The sequence below is a fragment of the Oncorhynchus gorbuscha genome, linkage group LG18 (genome assembly GCF_021184085.1).
Source record: "Oncorhynchus gorbuscha isolate QuinsamMale2020 ecotype Even-year linkage group LG18, OgorEven_v1.0, whole genome shotgun sequence".
NCBI lineage: Eukaryota > Metazoa > Chordata > Actinopteri > Salmoniformes > Salmonidae > Oncorhynchus > Oncorhynchus gorbuscha.
In genome coordinates this window covers 22539033-22548003 of record NC_060190.1, presented here as the reverse complement: position 1 = coordinate 22548003, position 8971 = coordinate 22539033, and the positions used below count along the sequence as shown (strand labels likewise).

The window sequence follows — 8971 nt, the reverse complement described above, 5'->3', positions numbered from 1 at the left end:
GTGCAGGTAGCTTGAACAGGCCGCACTGGATTCTCCTGGAAAACTGGGGAAACCGTGCTTCGAGCCGGCGCAGGATATCCTGGAGACGCACTGGAGGTCTGGAGAGCAGGGCTGGCACCATCCATCCTGGCTGGATCCTCACCCTAGCCCGGCAGATACATAGAGCTGGGATGTAGTGCACTGGGCTCAGAACGCGTACTGGAGATCTGTAGCGCCAAGCTGGCACAAGACGTGCAGTGCTGGGGAGGCGCACAGGAGGCCTGGTGCTTGAGGATGGCACAGTCTTAACCAGATGGCTAGCACTCACCTCAGGACGGGTATCGAGAACTGACTCAGGTGACATCAAATCCAGGACATGCTCCGTCGGGTGGATGTCGTGCCTCATGCACCAACACAGCAACTCCCTCATTCCTCTCTCCTTCAATCTCCCCATCAACTCCTTCACTGTCTCTGCCTTGCTTCCATCGTTCACCTCCAATTTCGCCCTGACTGGCTCTGGTTCCATCCTTGGCTCCTTACGGTAAGCACAGGGAGTTGGCTCAGGTCTGACTCCTGACTCTGCCACACTCATTCTGTGCCCCCGCCAAAATATTTTTGGGGGCTGCCTCTCGGGCTTCCTTGCCAGCCGTGTTCCCTCGCATCGCTGGTTCCCTTTTCCTGCTGCCTCCGCTCTCGTGGCTGCCTCCACCTGTTCCCATGGGAGGCGATCACTTCCAGCCAGGATCTCCTCCCATGTGTAGGATCCCTTGTCGTTCAAGATGTCCATTCCTCCTTTTCACCACGCTGCTTGGTCCATTGTTGGTGGGTAGTTCTTTAACGGCTGTTGGAAGGAGTGGAGGACCAAGGTGCATCATGGTATGTGTTCATGCTTTTATTTAGAACTGAACACTGAAATAACAAAACAACAAAGAGAATGAACGAAACCGAAACAGTTCTGTCTGGTGCAGAAAGACACAAAACAGAAAAAAACTACCCACAAAACTCATGTGGGAAAAAGCTACCTAAGTATGGTTCTCAATCAGAGACAACGATAGACAGCTACCTCTGATTGAGAACCACACCCGGCCAAACAACAAAGAAATACAAAACATAGAAAATGAACATAGAATGCCCATCCTAGTCACACCCTGGCCTAACCAAAATAGAGAATAAAAGCCTCTCTATGGCCAGGGTGTGACAAGCTGATGTAAGAAGGGCTATATAAATACATTTGATTTGATTTGATAATCAATGCCTATCGCTATGATAATTAAACAATCCTTTACCCCCGTTCTCCCCGTTTTTCTACGCTTTCTTAAGAGGCTTGTTTTACCCCGGAAATGGGAATCATTGCTGTCTGGACTGCAGGGGGGTTTAATGGCCCTCTGCAATGTATTGATCGTCATCTCTAGGAAGGGAAAAATAACTGGATTAACGGGGCCGGTGACAGAATGTGGACGGGGATACATTGCAAAATCTCACTCTCTACATCCCAAATGGCCCTAAGGGCCCTGGTAAAAAGTTGTGCACTATATAGGAAATAAGGTGCCATTTGGGATGCACACACTGAATAACTCCATAGGGCCTGTAATAGATGGGAACTAAAGAAAGTTCTGACCTGACTATATACAAACAGTACAATGTTATTACACTGTGTTTCCTGATTGAGATTTCATTATAGATTGTGACCAGCGCGCCTTTTACTGTCAGCCTGTGAGCTGTCAGCTCTGTTTTGATTAATTGGTTCTAATAGATTAATGAATGTGTGATTAATGAACAGGTCCCTCTCCACTTCTGTGGTGTGTGTGTGTGTGTGTGTGTGTGTGTGTGTGTGTGTGTGTGTGTGTGTGTGTGTGTGTGTGTGTGTGTGTGTGTGTGTGTGTGTGTGTGTGTGTGTGTGTGTGTGTGTGTGTGTGTGTGTGTGTGTGTGCGTGTGTTTGCATGCTCACATGTGTGTGTGTGTACGTGCTTGTGTGTGTGTGTGTGTGTTAAACTGATGCTGCTGATGCTCCTCTCTCCTGGGCCTGTCCCTGTCACCGCCATTCATCGTCAATGTTTGCATCACAGTTATAGCCCTCGGGCCTTCCAGGCCCTAGCATATCGGGACAGCTCATAAAGAGAGAGAGAGACGGAGAGAGTGTGTGTGTCTGTGAGTGTGTCTGTGTCTGTGTCTCTCTCTCTGTGTGTGTGTGTGTGTGTGTGTGTGTGTGTGTGTGTGTGTGTGTGTGTGTGTGTGTGTGTGTGTGTGTGTGTGTGTGTGTGTGTGTGTGTGTGTGTGTGTGTGTGTGTGTGTGTGTGTGTGTGTGTGTGTGTGTGTGTGTGTGTGTGTGTGTGTGTGTGTGTGTGTGTGTGTGTGGCTGTATAGGAGGGGTGAAGGTGGTTGTATTTTAGGCTGTATTTTGTTTTCAACATCAATATATCTCACATCCTCAGGAGAGCCAGGAAGGTTCAGTTATAGTGATGTCATTATGTGTGATGTAAGAGTAATGCACTCAGATTGATTTAACGTGTGCTGGGTTGCCGTGGCAAAGGCAGCTTCGTTTCTCAGTCAGTCCTGGATGTACACAGGAAGGAAGGAACCTGGGCTGACATCACCATGACGATGGCAGAAGCCATCATGTGATTAACGATGCCAAGGCATGGCTGGGAGAGAGAGGCGCAGGCTGATTCACTGGCTTAAAGGACAATGACAACCACAGCCAGGAACCACCTCCAACCCAACCCATGAGAAAGAATGTATTTCATCATCCTATTACACCTTGCACGCACGTTAACGACCACCCATGCCTCATAAACAAACAACCAGATTGTATTGTGTGTTGATTGTGATTCCTTGGTGTTGTAAAAAGATAATCCTCCTATCCCAACAATATGTTTCATCTCCTCCTTGCAGGGGTTGCTTTGAGAACATTCCTGTCCTTCACTGCATCTCTCTCTTCTCCTGTTCCGTTTTCTCTCTCTCTGCTCTCCCTGCTAAAGTTGGTGGCAAAACATCTGTATTTGCCCCACCTCCATCCATTCCCAGTACAACTGAACAGTTTCCCAAAGGGACATTGCTTTTTCCATTCACTGAGTTAAAGACTCATATTTCCAGAGGCATTTTCCCACAGTGAGGATTCTCCCCACACCTCCACACAGAGCCCAATTGGAGCATGTGGGGTTGGACCCTAAGGGCCCTGGTCAATAGTAGTGAACTGTATACAGTTGAAGTCGGCAGTTTACATACACCTTAGCCAAATACATTTAAACTCAGTTTTTGACATTTAGTAGTAAAAATTCCCTGTCTTCGGTCGATTAGGATCACCACATTATTTTAAGAATGTGAAACATCACAATAATAGTAGAGAGAATGATTTATTTCAGGTTTAATTTCTTTCATCACATTCCCAATGGGTCAGAAGTTTATATACACTCAATTAGTATTCAGTAGCATTGCCTTTAAATGGTTTAACTTGGGTTAAACGTTTCCGGTAGCCTTCCACTAGCTTCCCACAATAAGTTGGGGGAATTATTATTATTATTATTATTATTATATTATTATTTTGGCCCATTCCTCCTGACAGAGCTGGAGTAACTGAGTCAGGTTTGTAGGCCTTGCTCGCACACGCTTCTTCAGTTTTGCCCACAAATTTTCTATGGGATTGAGGTCAGGGCTTTGTGATGACCTCTCCAATACCTTGACTTTGTTGTCCTTAAGCCATTTTGCTACAACTTTGGAAGTATGCTAGGGGTCATTGTCCATTTGGAAGACCCATTTGCGACCAAGCTTTAACTTCTTCACTGATGTCTTGAGATGTTGCTTCAATATATCCACATAATTGTCCTGCCTCCTGATGCCATCTATTTTGTAAAGTGCACCAGTCCCTCCTGCAGCAAAGCACCTCCACAACATGATGCTGCCACCCCCGTGCTTCATGGCTACGATGGTGTTCTTCGGCTTGCAAGCTTCCCCCTTTTCCCTCCAAGCATAAGGATGGTCATTATGGCCAAATAGTCCTATTTTTGTTTCATCAGACCAGAGGACATTTCTCCAAAAGTAAGATATTTTTCCCCATATGCAGTTGCAAACCACAGTCTGGCTTTTTTAATGGAGGTTCTGGAGCAGTGGCTTCTTCCTTGCTGAGCAGCCTTTCAGGTTATGTCAATATAGGACTTGTTTTGCTGTTGAAATAGATGCTTTTGTACCTGTTTCCTCCAGCATCATCACAATGTCCTTTCCTGTTGTTCTGGGATTGATTTGCACTTTCGCACCAAAGTACGTTCATCTCTAGGAAACAGAACACGTCTCCTTCCTAAGAAGTATGACGGCTGCGTGGTTCCATGGTGTTTATATTTGCATACTATTGTTTGTACAGACCAACGTGGTACCTTCAGGGGTTTGGAATTTGCTCCCAAGGATGAACCAGATTTGTGGAAGTCTACAATTTTATTTCTGAAGTCTTGACTGATTTCTTTTGATTTTCCCATGATGTCAAGCAAAGAGGCACTGTGTTTGAAGGTAGGCCTTGAAATACATCCACAGGTACACCTCCAATTGACTCAAATTATGTCAATTATGTCATAATGAACTGTAGGCCTGATGCGTGGTGCCGGCACTGGTGGTACCGGGCAGGTGACACGCACCTCAGGGCGAGTGCGGGGAGGAAGAACAGAGTGTACAGGGCTCTGGAGGCGCACAGGAAGCCTGGTGCGTGGTGTTGGCACTGATGGTACCGGGCTGGTGACACGTACCTCAGGGGAGGAGGCACAGGATACACTGGACCGTGGAGATGCATTGGAGATCCAGAACATAGAGCTGGCTCAATATGTCCTGACACCGTGCGCATCTCTGCATAACACAGTACCAGTTACACGCTCCCCACAGTAAGCACGAGGAGTTGGCTACCTGACTCATGCAATCTCCTTGTGTGTCCCCCAATTTTTTTTTATTGGGGCTGCCTCTCGGGCTTCCGTGCTAGCAGTGTACCTTCATATCGTCGCTTTTCCTCTATTCTCCGGTAGTTATCGTAGTATCGCCGTTCCGCTTTCGCTGCTCCTTAGGACTGCTCCTTAGGACAGGGATACTCCCCCGGCTGTGTCCAGGGTCCTGCTCCATCTAATATCTCCTCCCGGGTCCATTTCTCCATTAAGCGCTGTTCCTTTTTTCACGCTGCTTGGTCCTGGTTTGGTGGGTTATTCTGTCACGTTCGTCATAACGACGAGACCAAGGCGCAGTGTGATAAGCGTACATTCTATTTTTTAAAACGAATGCAACACTGAACAAAACTATACAAAATAACAAAACAAACAAGCAATATGACTAGTGCAAACAGCCAACTATACATAGAATAATAACCCACAAAACCAAAATGGTAAATGGCAACCTAAATAGGATCCCCAATCAGAGACAATGATAAACAGCTGCCTCTGATTGGAAACCAATTCAGGCCACCATAGACCTACATATACCTAGACATACTAAAACCCCATAGATATACAAAAACCCTAGACAGGACAAAAACACCTAGACAATACAAAAACTAAACCAACCACCCTTGTCACACCCTGACCTAACCAAAATAATAAAGAAAACAAAGATAACTGAGGTCAGGGCGTGACAATTAGCCTATCAGAAGCTTCTAAAGCCATGACATCATTATCTGGAATTGTACAAGCTGTTTAAAGGCACAGTCAGCTTCGTGTATGTAAACTTCTGACCCACTGGAATTGTGATACAGTGCATTATAAGTGAAATAACCTGTCTGCAAACAATTGTTGGAAAAATGACTTGTGTCATGCACAAAGTAGATGTCTTAACCGACTTGCCAAAACTATAGTTTGTTAACAATACATTTGTGGAGTGGTTGAAAAACGAGTTTTAGTGACTCCAAACTAAGTGTATATATGTATATGTATTGGGAATAGGGTTTCATTTAGAATGCAAAAGGCAGCCAAGCCAATCAGAGCACTCACAATGCAAGAGCTTAGAATAAAATGGGCCTGAGATCCTTCAGCCAATCACCACAGACTATTCTGCATCTGTGACATTTAGAAAAGGTCATATAATTAAGCACACAAATGACAAGAGTTATAGGGGATGGCATGCCTTGATGAATTGCAATCTCTGGTTGAACACAGTTAATGATGGTGCTTAATGGTAGATGATGGCACAGCGGCTGTGAAATTAGACTAGAGGATGACTTACTAAGACTGTGAAATGTGGTTGTCTTCACTACAGCTACCTTTATGCACTAACTGTAAGTCGCTATAAATAAGAGCTTCTGCTAAATGACTAAAATGAAATGTAAATGTAATCATGAGGGGTGTTGGTTCGGAGTGGGGGCAGATTTTGTCACATTTTCCACCTCTCAGATACCTAATACTTCAACCAATTAAACCTGAAATTAGACTGGATTTTCAATGCTGAAACTCCTGAAACCTTCACCATCCATACAAACGTGAGGACTGTGACCACAAAGAGCTAGGAGGATAAGGATGGAAGTCTGAGTTTGTGAGTTGAATTGTGAGATTTCGATGTTGTGATTCCACTCTTAAAGTCACGTTTCTATGATTGAGTCCATCCATTCTGCTCGAGACTCTCTTGGCTGTCCCTTTAACAATCCGACTGTGCAGCTCCCTAGCGGGTAGGGGGAGAAATCGCGTGTCCGCTACCCAATGACAGTGCAGGATGCTGAGACCGGTGTGAATGGAGGCTGGAAGACGCCAATGTCTCTGGATGGTGATGGAGAGGAACTAATGGTAGAAAAAGGTACATTTCTATTTCGATTCATTCAAGATCAACGCAAATACGTATGATAAAGAACGGCACCGAATCACCACATGCCCGAAATAGTGAAGTGCTTTCGATATTATGGGGGTGACGGTTCTCTTTCGACTAGACGGATTGAGGGAATGCATCTGTGCGTAAAATATCACTCCCAATTCATTCGTTGGATTGCATAGTAGATGAATGCATGGGAAAAACATACTGTAAGCTAATATTTTATCTTGTATATTTCAGTCATTCGATTCGGTTGAAAATCGAATTGCTTTGTGAGTTAATTTCAAGTATAATTGGTATCAAGGAAAGGTGAAACGAATTACACATCTCTATTTAATTTTCAATATAAAAGATTTCTAGGGCTTTAGAGTCGTATTTCATCCTAAAAGCGCCTAATCCTATGGAATGTATGTGACGTTATCTATAGTGGCCAGCTGTCATAGATTCTCACATTGCATTGGAGAAGAATGATGTATTCCCACGAAACACAAGACATCAAGGGCAGTAACAATTCGACATAAGAAACGTCTGTAATGCCTCAGGCGTACATTATGTAATATATTTCCTTATTAGGGGAATTCAAGAGGAACATTTTTGGAGATGCTGTCATTATGAATAAGAAATATTATGCAATATCGACACCGGGATCATATTTATAAATAATTGAGGCTATTCGGCTACTAAACATTAGCGTGTTATGTTCCAATAATTTCAATAATCGATTGAGAAGAACACGAAGAACCCTCAGCTACATGTGTCCCCTTCAAACGAACGAAACCCCCTTCGGAAATTGACGTTTCATTTTGGCTAACTGACAGAGGCGACAGCCACTCGGAAAAGCGTGTTTGTACTATCTGATCCGCTCAACCAATCATGAAAGGCAAGGGGAGGGATTTTAATTGTGGGGTGTCTTGTCAGCAGCAGGGCTTGTTGATGGTCATTCAGTATTTTCTACCTAAGTAGACCATATGCATCATTTCCCCCGTGTTATTATGGTCAAGTGACAACCTGCTGCACTGTCTCATTGGAATGATTGATCTCCAAACATGTCCCTGCCTCCGTTCAGATATGATTTCCTTCATGACCATTCTGCACACTAGCCTATGCAGCTGACCCTTTGCCGCAAGAGTTGTGCGGATGTGGAGTGAATTTGAAATTATGTTCAGGTGTGCGTGCACAAGTTTGTTTTCGCACTCTAGCCCACGACACTGTATTGATGTGTGAAAGATGGACCATTTGTGACTGCAACGATGATGCCACATTGATGTGTATAATTGGTGTGTATAATTATTGATTTATAATGGCATTTAGAGAGAACACTGCTAAGATATTTTGTGGATTTCGATTCCAACAAGATGGCAAAGATAAAGGACACTATTAGGCCTAATAAAGGGTTTCTAAGGGATGGACTTAAAGGTTGCATTTGGTCGATTAAAGGGAAATGACGTGGCCTTATAGAAATGCAGCCAGCACCAGAACCTAAAGCGCTATTAATTGGCACAGAAAGGGTGAAAGTCATGCTTTCAGAGCATCTGTAAGGCCTATCTGCGCGAAAATGTCCATGCCACTAGGCCTATCTAATAGTTATGTTGCCCCTCGCAATCACAGCAGGTTGCGCTTATCTACCCCATATTTATTTCTCCCACGTGCATTTACTAGTCCAACAATATTATCATCGTTGGGCAGGTTGATTGAACCCCCCAAAATTGTAAATGTACAAATACCAGTAGGCTAGTGGTGCGCGGATCAGCAGTTCTTTTCACCAACACCCGCCCGCAATTGCAAATAACCCATCCGCACCGCGCGACTACACACTGATCATATAGGCCTACAAAACATTAGGAACACCTGCTCTTTCCATGACATAAACTGACCAGGAGAGTGCAGGGGAATGCTAGGATCCTTTATTAATGTCACTTGTTAAATTACCTTCAATCAGAGTAGATGAAGGGGAGGAGACAAGTTAAAGAAGGATTTTTAAGCCTCGAGACAATTGAAGTATGTATTTTGTGGGGTGGTGGGAAAAAGTTATTGTCCCCGCTGAAGACATCTATATCGGTCCGCAAATAGAGCAATATTAAAGGCCCAGTGCACTAGTTTTGTGAAAAAAAAAAAAAAATTAAAGAATAAAAAAGTATTCTGTATTTTGAATTTTCAGTGGGTGGTGCAGCACCCATAATTCCCGCGATTATTCATATTTTATGTGGTTGACATACTATCAGCCGGTATTGA

General features: G+C 44.2%; 1 protein-coding gene across 6 annotated transcripts in view; it reads left to right on the top strand.

Annotated features, from left to right (window-relative positions):
* The first annotated feature begins 6590 nt into the window (after positions 1-6590).
* The window catches only part of LOC124003385 (ERC protein 2-like), a 74378-nt gene continuing 71997 nt past the window's right edge, over positions 6591-8971 (top strand). For all 6 annotated transcript variants that reach the window (XM_046311590.1, XM_046311588.1, XM_046311586.1 and 3 more), the window contains exon 1: positions 6591-6727. The gene's annotated coding sequence lies outside the window, so the exon portion shown is untranslated. The remainder of the gene's footprint in view (positions 6728-8971) is intronic.